General features: G+C 35.2%; 1 long non-coding RNA gene across 1 annotated transcript in view; it reads left to right on the plus strand.

Annotated features, from left to right (window-relative positions):
* The first annotated feature begins 614 nt into the window (after positions 1 to 614).
* Positions 615 to 16,981, plus strand: part of LOC138699892 (uncharacterized) — a 561,221-nt gene continuing 544,854 nt past the window's right edge. The window contains exon 1 of the long non-coding RNA XR_011332114.1: positions 615 to 794. This is a non-coding gene — a long non-coding RNA (uncharacterized lncRNA). The remainder of the gene's footprint in view (positions 795 to 16,981) is intronic.

The raw sequence follows: 16,981 nt of genomic DNA on the forward strand, positions 1-16,981 counted from the left end.
TAGTATTCGCTTCCTGAAGATTAATGATTAATTCCTTTATTACGTTTTCCCCCAACAATTCACAAACCGGCCGGGCTACCGGGACAGGACTTTCAAACCGGAACCGTCTCGATCAAACCGGGATGTATGATCCGCCTAGTCAAGTGAGATGTACTGCCTGATAATAGATGTACTGTACATATCAACCAGAACCTCAATCAGAGGAATATTAAGAGTATAATCACAGTCTAGTATATACAGTCACGAAGCTTGAGTTGTGAGGGTACTAGGAACAATAGACTGTGCCGGTACTATTTCGCATTGTCTGTAGTGAGGCGATATTAGCGATCCTAGTGGTTAACAACTATCTATGGATGCATATTTACTACGTATTGAGCTTCGTGACTGTATATACTAGACTGTGGTATAATCATAGAAATTAAATTCCTTGACAGTGTCGTTCCGTTTTCCTTTGAAAAGCTTTATACCCCTGACTGACTACATTTACACTCTACAGTGACATGTACTTCTGTCTTGACTGAATAGCCATCTGTGACTAACCAATCGAACTACATGAACCAGCGTATAATTTGATGGTTGTTTGTGATATGAACAACTGTTCTGTGTGGGTGGACGTGGTGTGTGTTTTCTATGCTGACGGTTAGAAGAAACAATGTGCTTCTCGTTTCTCTCTCAGTGTTTAATGGGTTTTGTTGCGTGATTGTAGTATTATTGTTTATATAATTACCGGTATGCGATTTGTGTTAAATATTGTTAATGCGCTTGTGAGATGCATCTGCTACGACTGGTATGAGGTAAACAATTTTCAATTATGGCTTGGAAAGTTGTTAATTATACATAGACACTAGGGTTTGGTATAAGTAATATCCAACAGATACTTTAATTGATACCATGCAACACAGTCACCCTAGGAAACAAAATTAGTTACAGAAGATTTTTACTTATTGAATTCAACATAATGTGATGTGGTTAACTATTCTTTTTCAGCACAGTTTTACTATAGGAGATATAAGTACAGAAGAACATGAGTCCCGTATGTCCTTCTTGTATCCACAAAAAACAGAAACCTCCTTCCAATTTCGCATGCGCGAGATGTGGGACGAGTCCACTACAAGTTACAGGAGGGATGCAACTGTTGCACTGAGCATGGACATGCCCTTTAGGAGAAGCCAAGAGAGTGACAGAAACGATGCATAATGTATTATATTGCAAACATACAGCTAGCAAGGCGTGTAGTATTACTTTTATTGTAATGGTACATGCTAGAAATAAAATGTCCTCATGGATGTGGAAAGGGAAAGGGACGAAAGGGTGCAGTTTTGAAAAGAACAGAAATCCTTTACTGTACAGTATAATACAACGTGGGTCTCTAGTCTCTACTTGTGTCAATTTCTGGTTTATTTGTTCCAGGGTGCATACATTTTTTGTTTACAACCAGTCAACAATTTGCGACACAAATTAAAGAAATAACTTATAAATAAAAATAAATTGAATTGAATTGAAATTTAAAATAAATAAATTAGAAAAAATTAATTAATTAAAATGAAATAACATGAAGTTAAATTAAATTTTTAAAATTAAAATTAAATTTAAATAAATTAAATTAAACTAAATTGAAATGAATTAAATTAAAATTAATTAAATATTTTCCTGGGCCAAAGAAAAGAAACCAACTTAATAGGAGAAAGAGGAAATAATACTGGTTTATATTCCTTACGTAAGGGATCCGTAGTCTAAACTTCTAAACTCTAAAGGATTAGATAGATTATTGAAGGTGGCCAACCAACGTTTCCCCCCCCCCCCCTATGCAGTTAGATCTACATGAACTCATTCACATGCAGCAGTTACAACCCTCAATATAACTTGTAGTGGATTTGTCATACTCATCATGCGAAGTTCCTACAACGTAGCTATTGTTGTTTAGTCAACTGTCCGAAGACAGTTTGGAACCTCACAAGGGACACCATTAAGACATCACTCATGAGGCCAGGAGATAATGGGGTATGATGGCTAGTTCCTTCCCCCCCCCCTCCATTGCATACATCGCTGACTAGTAACATATTACCACAGTCTAGTATATACAGTCACGAAGCTTGAGTTGTGAGGGTGCTAGGAACAATAGACATGTGCCTGTACTATTTCGCATTGTCTGTAATGAGGCGATATTAGCGATCCTAGTGGTTAGCAACTATCTATGGATGCATATTTACTACGTATTGAGCTTCGTGACTGTATATAATAGACTGTGATATTACACTAATCAGATTTAAGTTGTGTACAAACAATATTGTTCTATCACTGACACTATCAAGTGAGATATACTGCTTTATAATAGATGTAAGTTACATAACTTATAAGCCAAAACTTCAATCAGAGGTAATACAACGTATTAATACCCTCCAAACTGATGCATGCATATCATGGATGGCGAGGCTGCTGCTTCGTGGGTGTAAGGAGGACGTATGGGACTGCCGTTCTTTAGGGAATGCCAGAGATATCTCTGTGCTTTGTCGCAATTTATTTTCTCCTTTTTTAAAGTAATGTGAATTATTAATTTAAACGTACTTCAGGATGTCTATTGTTCGGTACGTCTACAATAAGAGGGGCCACATCCTGGACATTATTTTGTTGTTCTGGTAGGTTACACAGAAGTGATAAGTGGCTCAGAATGAAGCACACTATTATACGCTGAGCCATAAAACAGGAGGTATTACTGTATATTGGTTCATGCTAATACAAATTCAAAACGCTCACCTGTAGGGGGGACTGACATCACTCGAGCGCGTGAAGCCTAGCACAGACATTTTTTAGGGAGAGGAAGACACAAAATATTTCCAAAACCTTTTTTTTAAATGAAAGAAGAGTTCTGTTAAATCACGTGTTATTTAATTAGTAATAATAATATTTTCAGCAATTTTTAAGATGTAAGCTACTATTGAAGGGTTATTTCTTTTTTGTGAGAACAAAATACCGGTAACCATTGCGGTCATGGAGTCCATATGGGGCCATACATCATATGGGAACCTACAATTTGTTTAATTAATCATATAGGGAAAAGAAAATTTTGTCTGTACATAGCCATACAGCATATAGGTGCCTAAATTTTGTATGCGGAGATCTATAGAAATCTTAGATCATCTCTTGCTGTTCCTAATGTATTTTGTTTGATGTTTATAAACAAGAATTGTCCATCTCTGCAGCACTGGAATCCAGAATTATATGAAGTAATGGTTGAAAAAAGAAGTGCTACAATATACACTCAAGATTCATTGAGACAAATGTGCATCTATGGTGGGGCTACATGGTGTAGCTATTCTTTAAATCAAGCATGTTGTACAATTAAAATGTAAAATAAAAACATTTCTTTACTTCTACTTTAATATTAAAAAATCATTAAATTACAGTCAGATAGAGAGAAGAGAGTAAAATATATTTTAAGGGAGAAAACAAGGGGTGGGGCGTATGGCCAAGAAAAAAATTACCGTGACAGCACTGCTGGTAACCAATACTGTAATATTTCCTTAGCTTGTTTGCAGTAGCCTCTGTGTTTGAATGGTAGAGTTTCAACTTACTTACTTACTGGCTTTTAAGGAACCCGGAGGTTCATTGCCGCCCTCACATAAGCCCGCCATTGGTCCCTATCCTGAGCAAAATTAATCCATTCTCTATCATCATATCCCACCTCCCTCAAATCCATTTTAATATTATCTTCCCATCTACGTCTCGGCCTCCCTAAAGGTCTTTTTCCCTCCGGCCTCCCAACTAACACTCTATATGCATTTCTGGATTCGCCCATACGTGCTACAAGCCCTGCCCATCGCAAACGTCTGGATTTAATGTTCCTAATTATGTCAGGTGAAGAATACAATGCGTGCAGTTCTGTGTTGCGTAACTTTCTCCATTCTCCTGTAACTTCATCCCTCTTAACCCCAAATATTTTCCTAAGAATCTTATTCTCAAACACCCGTAGTCTCTGTTCCTCTCTCAAAGTGAGAGTCGAAGTTTCTCAACCATACAGAACAACCGATGATATAACTGTTTTATAAATTCTAACTTTCAGATTTTTCGACAGCAGACTGGATGATAAAAGTTTCTCAACCGAATAATAACAGGCATTTCCCATATTTATTCTGTGTTTAATTTCCTCCCGAGTGTCATTTATATTTGTTACTGTTGCTCCCAGATATTTGAACTTCTCCACCTCTTCAAAAGATATATTTCCAATTTTTATATTTCCATTTCGTACAATATTCTGGTCATGAGACATAATCATATACTTTGTCTTTTCGAGATTTACTTCCAAACCTATATCTTTACTTGCTTCCAGTAAAATTCCCGTGTTTTCCCTAATCGTTTGTGGATTTTTTCCTTACATATTCACGTCATTTGCATAGACAAGAAGCTGATGTAACCCATTCAATTCCAAACCCTCTCTGTTATCCTGGACTTTCCTAATGGCATACTCTAGAGCAAAGTTAAAAAGTAAAGGTGATAGTGCATCTCCTTGCTTTAGTCCACAGTGAATTGGAAACGCATCTGACAGAAACTGACCTATACGAACTCTGCTGTACGTTTCACTGAGACACATTTTAATTAATGGAACTAGTTTCATAGGAATACTAAATTCAATAATTATTATACTGTCATTTTTGTTAAATATTTAATGATGTCCTGCTTCTTTATTTATATCAGCAATTCAAGCTGTATAGATTTCTCAAAATCAGCAGTTTAAGCTACAAAATAATTTTTTTTTCTTAGTTTTGAAATCCAGTCTACATCTTGTAATGGAATCAAAAATTCTAGCTGAAGTGCATTCTCCTTACTACTGTAGATGAAGGTTTCTTCTTTAGTCGCACTTGACCCCGTTCCTTGATGTTATGGTCAGATTTTATTAGTTTGTCTCGTACTTTGATATTTTAGTAATGATTCTGATTCTGTCTGGTTACCAATAATGTTGTCTTCATATCAGATTTCCTAGTCAGCTTTCAGGGTGGCAGGTTTAACAAGCTTGGTTTACACCATTTGACTTCAAGAGATCATCTGGTTTTTTAAAACAATTACCAGTATCTATACAGTGAGGTTAATTGGGGACGCTCAAGTTTTCGTCCTCAACTAACCTCACTATAAAATAAGTAGCTACTTTTACAATTTTGCAATTTACTTTAATGGACAAAGAAAGTTTCTTTGAATGTAAATATATTTTAACTTTTAACAGTTGTTGTAAAGAGGAGGAGTTAGTCATGTCACTCCTTCTTGCTATATTATGGGTCGATAGCCAGATACACTTTGGAAATATTTTGAAGTAATTAAAAAAAAGTTTCTAGAAGGGGAAGCGAGCCAAGTACAAGAAATGTGAACATGAAATTGAAGATCTAGTGACAAGAATGAAGAAACGTTTATCTAAGAGTTCCTTTATAATAAGTGAAGGTGATAGTAAATGTGAAGTAACATCAGGTAAGATATAATTATCAGTATATTATATTTATCCATATCAGTGTCTCAGATGAGTGTCTTAGAAGAAGGAAAAAATAAATATGTAGTTACCAGTACTGAACTTTGTTTAAATAAAGTATGATTTTTTTATATCAATTTATAATATCAGAAATTTTTTAGTTTTCATTATTTATCATAAGTTTCTGAGACAAGGATGAATATAGTTTTCATATTTTTATGTTATTGAAAATGGATGATAATAATTTTTGTTATTGTTACCAGGCAGCATTGCAAGCAGTTCAACAGAGTCAACACTGAACTTGTCACAGATGCCAGATCAGGCAATTCAAGGGATTGCTTCAAAAAGAGCAACAGGAAAATTCGCAGCTAAAGCTTCCTCTATTACTGCTAAACACATTATTTGAACATATAGAATATCCATTTTAAACTTAGAAATGCAATGGACACAGAGAAAGTATTTAAAATGGTTTTCTTTTTTGGTGTGTCCAGTAGTGAAACTAATTTTTATTATGTTTTATTGAAATACTGAGGAGCGTGATAGAAATTCGTCTAGGCTATATCATATATTTATTTGTGCAAAAGAAAAGTAACTACGGAAGAAATATGTAGAAATACGTGTAACTTATATGTTTTTAATACTTCATGTCTGTTAAATAACCAGTACCTATAATGTTGCAAATGTGGATATGAGAATAATGGAGCGTGTGAAATGGACAGACAAAATAAAACTAACCTATGCTAGAAAGAGTGGATGAAAAAATAATAATCCTGAAACCGATCAGGAAGAGAAAAAGGAATTGGCTAAGAAGAAAGTGCTTACTGAAGGGTGCATACTGAATGGAAGAAAATTTCGGGACAGCAGAAAATATCAGATGATAGACAACATTAAGATAGATGGATTGTATGCGGAGATTAAGAGGAAGGGGGAAAATAGGAAATATTGGAGAATGCTGGTTTGCAGTGAAAGACCTGCCCTTGGGCAGGACACCGTGGAGGAATTGAATGTTACAAAACCGATTGTTTATTCTTAATATTGTCAAACATATCTGGTTTAAACAGAAAAACTTGGGTTTTCGACTTTTCTATAAAAACAGATTCCCCCCCCCCCCCAAACACTGGTGCCTTTGGGTACCGTTAGTAACTTGTTTCTTCTGGAAAAACTTGCGGTAGAAATAATAGTAAATGTAAACTTATTAGTAACCAATGTAACAGCCAAGCCAGTGGAGTAACATTTAGCACGTCTGATTGTGAAACTAGTGGGCCCATGTTCAAATTCTGATTGGGGTTTTCCCTCAACCAATTGAAGTAGAATTACTGGGTAACTTTCGGCATTGAACATCGGACTCATTTCGCCATCATTAATTTACATATCATCATCATCCATACCACAGCCCGGGTTAAATTCATGGTGTAGTATGCTGTACTTGTACAAGAGTGCTACCGTTCGGCTACCCAATCATTCACAGAACAGGAGTGATAAGCACAATAAGCCTCAGGCTGCTGTATAAGCTTTCGGGTACCTTCTCCATATAAGAGAAAAAAACATATAGGCCTATCAGCAGAATCTGAAAATTGGGGGCAATGGCTCTCTGCTGTTGATTCTTGATATTTTTAAGCATATTAATCTTAATTGTAGTTAATGCAAAGGATTAAATGTTATCCGTATTCATTATTTACTAATTTTTGCAGATGCTATGTATTCTGTATTATTCCTTAAATTTTTTTGAACTGAAGTGTAGTCATCAAACCTCTTCCATCTCTTAGGCAGTTCTTTGGTAGCAGATATATTTGGTTGAATGGTAGTAGATGTAGTTGCAATGTAAATTGATAAACAAAAGTTCAGTGTTTGTGGTCTATTAGTCACATGTATACCTGTAATTAAACATTCAAGAGAGAAAATTTTCTGGCTCACTGGCCATGTGGCGAACATAAATGAAGAGTCCACTGCAAGAATGATGGATGTCATTTGGAATACATTTTGCAGGAGAAGCAATTGAAAGTTTGAAATGCTTAGCGCTCAAAGCTTAACTGTGATTTTCCGATCATTACTGGACAATGACTATCAGTGTTAATGCCATATAACTCTGTATGTACATTATATTATATGTCTTAAGCTATGCATTCACAGTCTTGGTACATTTTCGACAAGAAAGTAACATCCATCATTCTTGCAGTGGACTCTTCAAATGGAAATCATCATCATCATCATCATCATCATCATCATCATCATCATCATCATCATCATCATCATCATCATCATCAACAACAAGATAGGCCATTTGGCCTGTTTCGTCTCAGAAGTTGTCTTCCCAACGACGCCTAGGTCTGCCGATATCACGCACCCCTGTTTGGCGATATTGCAGAACCTGTTTTACTAATCTTTCATCCGGCATCCGGGATATATGTTCCTTCCTCTGAACTTGATTTTCTTCAATTCTCTTATTCAAACAAAAAATATTCAGATGTGCTCTTATATCTTCACTTCTAATATGATCTCTAAGAGTACAGCCAGCGACATATCTTAAGAATCTCATTTCAGCTGTCTCTAATATTCTTTTATCACTTCTGTTCATGGCCCAAGTCTCAGCTCCATAAGCCAATACTGGTACTGCCATTGTTTTATAAAATTTTAAAACCGTGTCTCTTCGTGTTTTGTTTTTTAATGTTCGTTTTATGGTGCCACATATACTTTGAAATTTATGCACCTTTTGTTTGAGATCTCGCTCCTCATCGAAAGATATATCACACCCCAAATAATTAAAATGTCGCATATGTTCTAATATCATATTGTTGAGGATAATTTTGGAACGTATCTGATATTTCCCAATAAAGGCCATGACCTTCGTTTCTTCATGAGAGACATTTAGATTGTACTTGGACATTGTTTTGTTTAGCTGAAAGAGAGCTAGCTGCAGTTTATCCTCCTTATCAGCAAAGACTACTTGGTCATCGGCAAATAGAATAGTATTTAAAATCGTCGATCCTGCTTTAAAATCATATTTCAACTGCGCTTGCCATTCGGCTGTTGCTGCGTCTAAATAAATATTAAAAAGTGTAGGCGATAATGGGCAGCCCTGTCTTACTCCTAAATTGACAATTTCTTTTTTGACATTTAAAATATTTTTAAGATTTCTTTTATCTATACTGATGACCGTCCCTTCATACATTTGCCTTATCATTTCCACTAGATGTTGTGGATATCCTTTATGTAATAAAATGTCCCATAGCTTTTCTCGTAGTACCTTATCAAAAGCTTTTATATAGTCTATAAATAGCAGGTGTGTCTCTTGATTGAATTCTCTTCTTTTCTGAATTATTTGCTTTACTATGAATATGCAGTCTGTACATGCTCGTCCTCTTCGGAATCCATGTTGTTCGTTATTTAATAGAACTTCCGATATGATATTTAGACGTCTTGTTATAATTTTAGCAAAAATTTTATAACTTGTATTTAGAAGGCTTATACCTCTATAATTTTTGCATTCGTCTCTTTTGCCCTTTTTAAATATTGGCCGTATTATAGCTATTTTCCATTCACTTGGAATTTGCTAAGTGGACCAGCATATATTTAAAACATCTAGAAAGCTCATTTTTAATTGAGGCGATGCATATTTAATTAACTCTATATTCATTTCATCGCTGCCTGGAGTTTTATTAGCTTTGAATGTGTTTAATATATCATTTAATTAATTGATGATCTAGTGGACTTACTCGTGTTAAATATGTACATATTTTACATATTTAACACGAGTAAGTCCACTAGATCATCAATTAATTATATTCAAGTGTTAAAAGTGGTGTACGCAAGATTAAAAAATGGATCATTTAATTCTTCCATTGTAATATTATCTACTTCATTGTATTCGTTACTTTTTTGTTGTGGCTTGACATCAATAGGGTAGGTCCAAAGCTCCTTAAAATATTTTAGCCAGTCATCTTCAGCGATATTATTTAATTCTACTGTATTCTTTTCCGATTTATTCAAGTGTCTCATTATCTTATATGCCGATGTTTGAGCTCCATGAACATCATATTCTAAATTGCTGATATATCTGCCCCAACTCTGTGTATGTAGTTTTCTTGTTTCTCTTTTAGCAAGAGCACTTCGTTTCCGATATTCAGTTAAATCACTTTCAGAGTTCGAATTTAAGTATTTTAAATATGCTTCTTTTTTATCTTTGATTAGTGATGCAATTTTATCATTCCATATACTAAGTCCTCTCTTTGTTAATTTCTTATTTCTTTTTCCAAGAGCTTCTGTTGCAGCTTGTATTATGATTTATTTAAGGTCTACCCATTCTGTATTAACGTTTAGGCTAATTCCTCGCTGATCCAAATATTTATCCAAACGTTGACAGTATAATCTCCTTATACTATCTTCTTTTAATAGATGTACCTTAAATGTTTGTTTCTTACTTCCATTTTCTTTCTTAGTTCCTAACTTCAGCCATCTTTTCAAAATTTTAATTTTGGTCATTAGCATAAAGTGATCTGAAGAAACATCATAGCTTCGGTAAACCCTTGTATCTAGCACTTGGGACGATAATCTTTTATTTACTAAGATGTAATCTATTATACTCTTCTGACCTCTGCTAGTCCACGTGTATCTGTGAATATCTCTATGTCTGAAAAAGGAATTTGTCACTGTTAAGTGATTAAAAACAGCAAAGTTTCTCAAACTTTTGCCATTTTCATTCAAAGTCTGTTCTCCATTATTCCCTATTATATCTCTCACTGGTGACTGGCCAATTCTTGCATTTACATCTCCTCCCGATATTAATTGATCATTTTTATTGACCGTATCTAAATGTTTTTGTAGGTCTTTGTAGAACTGTATGCTTTCTTCTTTTCTCCCTTCTTCAGGGGCATATACACTTATTACTGTTAAATATCCACGTGCTATTTTTATTCTAATACTGAGTAGTCTTTCATTGATTATTGTATAGCTATGGATTCTATTCCTATACTTCTTTAGAATTAAGATTGCTGTTCCTGCAGCAGCTCGTTTCTCTTGCGGCACACCACTATAAAATAATATATAATTGTCCAATTCCTTCGATCCTTGAAGTTTCTTTTTTGTTTCAGAAATTAAGGCAATGTCTACATTGCCTCTCATTAATTCTTTTTCCAATTCAGCCTCTTTATTACATATTCCCCTCACATTCCAGGAGGCTATGTTTAGCTCTTCGTCAATACCTTTGATCAATCTCCTTTTTCGCGCTTGTGTCGTCATCGTTGGATCCGTCCGGCTATTCCCCTTCTGAGATTTATGAGTAATTAATTTTTCTATGAGTGGGTTACCAGCCCGACTGCAAAACCCCCTTCGAGGAGGGCCAGAGTTTGATTTTGGAGTACTTTCTCCTAGATGATTGCCTTCCTAGGCTTTGGAGTCTTCATCTCCCCCTCTATTTTATATCCCCAATAGGAGGGTTGCCGCTTCCACCAAATTTGTCGTACCGAATTAATATTCTCCGCCAATTTGCTGTTGAGGTCTTCACCCGTATCCCTGGGCAAGGGTTTCGTGTTATACCCCACGAGACTGGGTCCTTGGCAGAACTTAGGCACTCCTAAGAGCGTCCACCCCCGTGACTAGGACGCGCCTGCCAAGAATTACTCGAATATACTCAGTTACAGTTTTAACCCCCTGAGCATTTCGAGCCGGGTTAATAGCCCTGTATGAAACCAGGACTAAAGGCTTCAAATGGAAATATCCTATAAAATATTTCTTAATATGATTTGTCTATGGTTTTATCTACTTACATCAGAATTACTGGTTTTTCAGATTTAATACAGGGCCTATATATAAAACACTACAATTGTCTTTAGAGACAATTAATATTAGGTACCTTCCACAAAACTGGCTTCATTTATACACCGACGGATCCTTAATCTCCAGAGAACAAGGTGCCGGTGCAGGTGTTACGTGCTGTCTCTTCTCACTTTATAGATCTCTTGGATATGGAACAACAAGTTTTGATGGTGAAATCATTGCAATAAGTGAATGTCTCAGGAATCTTCTATGCCACATCAATAAATTTAGGAATGCAGTTATATTGTCAGACTCCAAAGCAGCTATTCTATCCATCGTCTCTAAACACACACGTTCATCTCAAACAGCAGAAATAACTAAAATGCTCTCTCAATTATTATCACTCAATAAAAGAATTGTATTCCAATGGATACCATCCCATTGTGGAATCCTGGGAAACGAGAATGTAGATGCTTTAGCAAAGAAGGGCAGCACTGCTACTTACAGACCTGTTACTAAATCTACGTATTACTCTGTGAAGAGATTTATTAAATCTACATACTTAGACTTCAACAAACAAAATTTGGTAACTCAATCCCAAGGGAAAAAATGGAACTCTCTGCATCAAAATCCACAGTTAATTCCCGATTTACCACGAAAATCGTCTGTAGCTGCATTTAGATTGGCAACAGGTCATGATTGTTTGGCCAAACACCTGCATAGAATTGGAATATATCAGTCCCCTAACTGCCCATTGTGCAACTCAAACCAAGAAATGGATTCGGAACACCTCAAAATCTGTGCTTCAGTGGCTAGTCATGATAATATCTTTGAAAAATATTGGAGTGCAAGAGGTCAAATGACTTTATTGTCAAACGCCTGGCATTAGAAAACAACAACAACAACATATATAAAACACTGCAAACTGATTAATATTTCTTCAGACATCCAACAAATCCTCTGTAAAGAAGCTGCAGTTATGCCTTGCAAAGGAAGGAAAGTGAAGTGTAAATACCAGTATTTTTAGCATAGGCTTAATAATATAGCTTCAATTCCTAATGAACTCTCAATTTTCAATTCCTTATCAACTGTAATGAGTATCTAATATGAACTGAGCCTTTCATATCATGAAGGATTTTTTATTATAGGTAAAATTTAAGAAAAATATACAAATAAATCCATAGTTTGAAAGAGCATGTCTTCTTTTTGGTTTATATGACCGATATTTTTATTACCGGTAGATCAGTAAAACTGGATTGAATATTCAAAAGATCATTTTATCTCAAATATTACTTCATAAGACATTGTGTGACATTTGGTCATCCACTTGGATGTCCAGCACAAAGTGTTCTAAGAGAAACTTATTTAAACATGTAGTTCTTAAAATGTAGACCAGGAAATGTTATTTTTATTATTCTACCATTACAAATGAGATTGACACATCTAATAAATAGTTACTTTTTGTTCTTTCTCTATAGGTATCTATCCACCTGCGTAACACTAACACAAAAATTGAGAATCACGGTTAAAAAGTTCCGATGTCTTTGGCAGCTAGACGGCATCTGTTGGAGGCACCTCGTTTACAAAATTGTAGTCGAAAACGTTAAAACTTATTAAATAATATGTACAAATAACTTTAAGTTATTTTGTTTCAACACTGTCTGTTCCTTCATCATAGCATATCATTCTATCAGATCTGTCCGGCTGTATGCTGTATTGAAACTCTGTGATAAAATATTTCTGTCTGTCTGAGTTACAAGTGCCGAGCAAACCTAGAAAGATTGAGGAGCTGTCTTCTCAGAACTCCCAAACAAGCTCCTACTAGGTTTTTATTTTATTATTAATGATATAATTTATTTTATTGAATGGAATATTGTTAGCTTTAATTCTGGATCTGTTGTTATAACATTTTTATTTGATTGAATGTCTTTAATGAAAATCAATAATTGAAGAATTATATACACTTTCTAGTAATTATTTAACATCAATAATTATCAATACACCCTTATTGTTAAAAAGTGGTGCTGCTCCCATGTACCAACCGTACTGGGAGGGCTACTCCTTCAGCTTCTCTTGCCGTATTGTTCTCCATGAATGCCAACTTTGTGCTTCGATGACCGTTTCCTGTGCAAGGGATGCTGGTATACTGCGAGATACTGAGTCCCCGGCTGAACTTAGGCAAAGTTGAATTAATGTTCACCACCTCGACTTAGACGTGCCAGCTGAGATCAAGATTAGAGGTGCTTTTACTGAAATCAGTGTTTAAAATTGATAGAAATTTGGAAAAGTGTTGTGAACAAATCATTTGCTTCAAAATAATTTATGTACAGTCCCTCTCAAAAAAAAATGTTTAGAAGTGAATGCAAACGGTGATTCAAGTTTCATGGCGTTTCTAACAGGGAACGAATTCTGACTGTATGCTTTAGTGCTTGAATGTCATTCTTTCTCTCTCCAATCTCTTAAATTCAATTTCATTATTCAGTTTTAGTATTTTTTTTGTTAAAATATTTTTATAATGCCTGTGGTTATGTTAGTTTTGAAAATTAATTCCTGTGGCATATCTTAAATTCATAAAATATTTTATTTTTCAATTGAACGTGTGCTTTTGTGTACTCTTTAATGAATCTTTTAGAGGAAACTAAGTATTTTTTTCTCTATTTAGCCCCCAAATTTTTCATTTGAAGAATTTTAGATTGGAGTTGTATATAAGGCTAGAAAATGTTTTTTACGTAGACAGATTGGTGGCATATGGAAAAAAACTGCTTAGGTATTGGGGATACTGGGAATTTTGAAATAAATATTTTGCAAGAGCACAATACTTTTTCTGTATACTTTCGTGTAACGAAAAAGTGAAAAGTTAATTTATGAATCATATCAAAATTTGTTACTTACTTACTTAAAAATGGCTTTTAATTAACCCGTAAGTTCATTGCCGCCCTCACATAAGCCAGCCATCGGTCTCTATCCTGAGCAAGATTAATCCAGTCTCTACAATCATATACCACCTCCTCCAAATCCATTTTTATATTATCTTCCCATCTACGTCTCGGCCTCCCCAAAGGTCTTTTTCCCTCCGGCCTTCCAACTAACACTCTATATCAGTGGCTGCTGGTGGTTTGAAAATATGGTGGTGCACAATGAATATCGAAGAGGAGTTAAACATACTTTACTTTAAAGTTTAAAACCGTGTATACCTGAGGGCGTAATACATATAAAGCTAATTTATATGCAATTAATAAGTAAAATTACTAAATACAAGCATACCTATTTATACAGAAAATCCAAAAGTGGAAGGGGGTCGTGGGAGGAGCTCTCTATATTGCGATTTACCCTCATGAAAAACATTTGAGCACAGAATCGTCATCAGAATGCTACCAAGTACCAAGTGCAACGTTTTCGTTCATAAAATTCAAATGCAGCTTTCGTAGGCTGTTGGGAGATAGCAGCACTTATTGTCAGAACGACAACTCTTAGAACTTTAAAGCAAAATGCAAGCTCCTTTATGTATTGTGCCGTTTGTGTGCAAGTAGATTGAGAAAGTAATATGCGAAATATGCGACTGTTCGTTGCACAAGCCTAATGAATACATTTTTCGTGCTTATTACTTCGGACAAATGTCTAGTTGAAACAGATACTTTCCCAGTGAATTTAGTTTCTTCTGCACTGACGTTGGTGTCCATACCAGGGAGTGCGACAAACCGTTCTCAATGAGGAAAGCAGTAGACCACGCCTCTAACCCCCCTGTCCCCGCACTAGCCGAACATCTCTATAAACTATACCTTCCATAGGTTTTCAACATCTCTGCAAACCAAGAGGCTCGGAGGCTCCTGCAGACGTACAAAACAAGACGCCAGCTGCAGATAGTCATGAATGAAAATTGTAAAATAAAATTATATTTTTAATAGTAACAGAGCCGGGAGATAAGCAACATTACTGGGGGGGTGTACAAACCTGCAACCCCCTTGAGAAGCTGCCACTGCTCTATATGCATTTCTGGATTCGCCCATACGTGCTACATGCTCTGACCATCTCAAAATTTGTACCATACAAAAATTGTCGTTGTGAGATTTTTTCATAAATTAATATTTCACTGTGTAAGATGAAGTTTGGTCCTAATTGGACTAGGAACCAGGCTAGAGTGCATCCATTTGTTGTATATTTATTTAAAGATGAAAAATTTAACAATGGTTATTAGAGGAGAAAAATTCGCTCCAGTGCCAGGGATCGAACCTGGGTCCTTGGTTCTACGTACCAAGTGCTCTAACCACTAAGCTACACCGAAATTAAATCCACAGCATCGGATCGAATCCCCCTTCTCTAGTGTTTTTCCCTTTATGCCCTGACTCCAAGTTCGACATATATTAAGTCAACTGCCATTATCCTAGGAGTGCATTCAATTGAGTGACTTAGTGGCCGAGATTCCACAGTATTACGCACTGTTGGGCGAAGAATCTACTTAAAGATTAATTTTTTTTTGGTCCTGAAGAATATGTCTTTATGGTATGTAGAACCATAGCCCAGGTTCGATCCCCGGCACCGGAACCAATTTTTCTTTTCTAATAACCATTGTTACCATAGCCGATAGGGCTATATTCTGTAGAACAAAAAAAATCTTTATGTTGAAAAAATTTAACTGTCAACTTTGTTACCATGTCCAAGTACTTTGGACACAGTGTAGTACCAATACCTCTTTATTTATATCAAAAGAAAATTTGATAATTTTTGATGCGAAATTTTGAAAAATGACCCAAAATTGTGAATTATATTTCAAATGGCTGTGCTGTACAAGGACAACGTGAACATTTTACGTCATCATAAGAAATATATCATCATTGCAGCTAAGTGGCATTTTTCCATTACAGTTCATGGAAAAGATACATAATCATAATCATAATCATTTATTACATCCACTGATCATATACATGATATGGGACATGTCATATTTACAAACTAATAATTAATTACATAATATACATAAAAGTAATAACTATAATTAAATGCAACACAAATTCAAATATACAAAACTTGGAACTTGATTGAAGAAAACTACAGGTCGGTCGATTTCGACTGTAAGTCCCGTTTGCAGTATGTCTTGAAATCAGGAGTCAATTTCAACCATCGCGTCTTTCTTAAGAAGACATCCTTCTCGAAGTCAGGATCTGGAAAAGAGGAAGTAAAATTTTTTTAAGTAAGGCGTTCTTTTTCTATTCAGTTATGACAATTTTCAATAAATTCGTTCATACTGTAAAAGCAGTTTTTTATTAAAATGTTATAAAGAGCTTTCTTAAATTTCTGATGTGCAGATATTTCTTTAAGATAACTTGATAAGATGGTGAGATATGGAAAAGATACATATAATGAGATTGTGGTGGTTTGGTAAAAAAGTTGGCAGTAAGAGCAAGTCTCCAAAGATCACACGAGAACCAAATAACAATGAAACAACTCTATGATTACACGGAAGGGAACATTTAAATAATTGACTTCATATCTGTTGCACAGGAAAATTACATTACATTAAAGACATTTTTTACAAATCATCAGCAAAGCAAAAATTGTACAGGAAATGAAAATAGCCTATATGCTTTAATATTTTCGAGTGAAACAAAAATTTGGCAAAACCTTTCTGTAAATCAAACTCAGTTGAACATGGTGTAACATGTGTAGGAAAATTGGTAGTCGCTGAAATATGTAATAGACCTTGCTATATCATACCCAACAGTTGCAGTTTATGGCTGGATTTGTCAACAAACCTAGCAAATTCATCTCCTTCATAAACTT

Source organism: Periplaneta americana, chromosome 5 (assembly GCF_040183065.1).
Source record: "Periplaneta americana isolate PAMFEO1 chromosome 5, P.americana_PAMFEO1_priV1, whole genome shotgun sequence".
Taxonomy (NCBI): Eukaryota; Metazoa; Arthropoda; class Insecta; order Blattodea; family Blattidae; genus Periplaneta; species Periplaneta americana.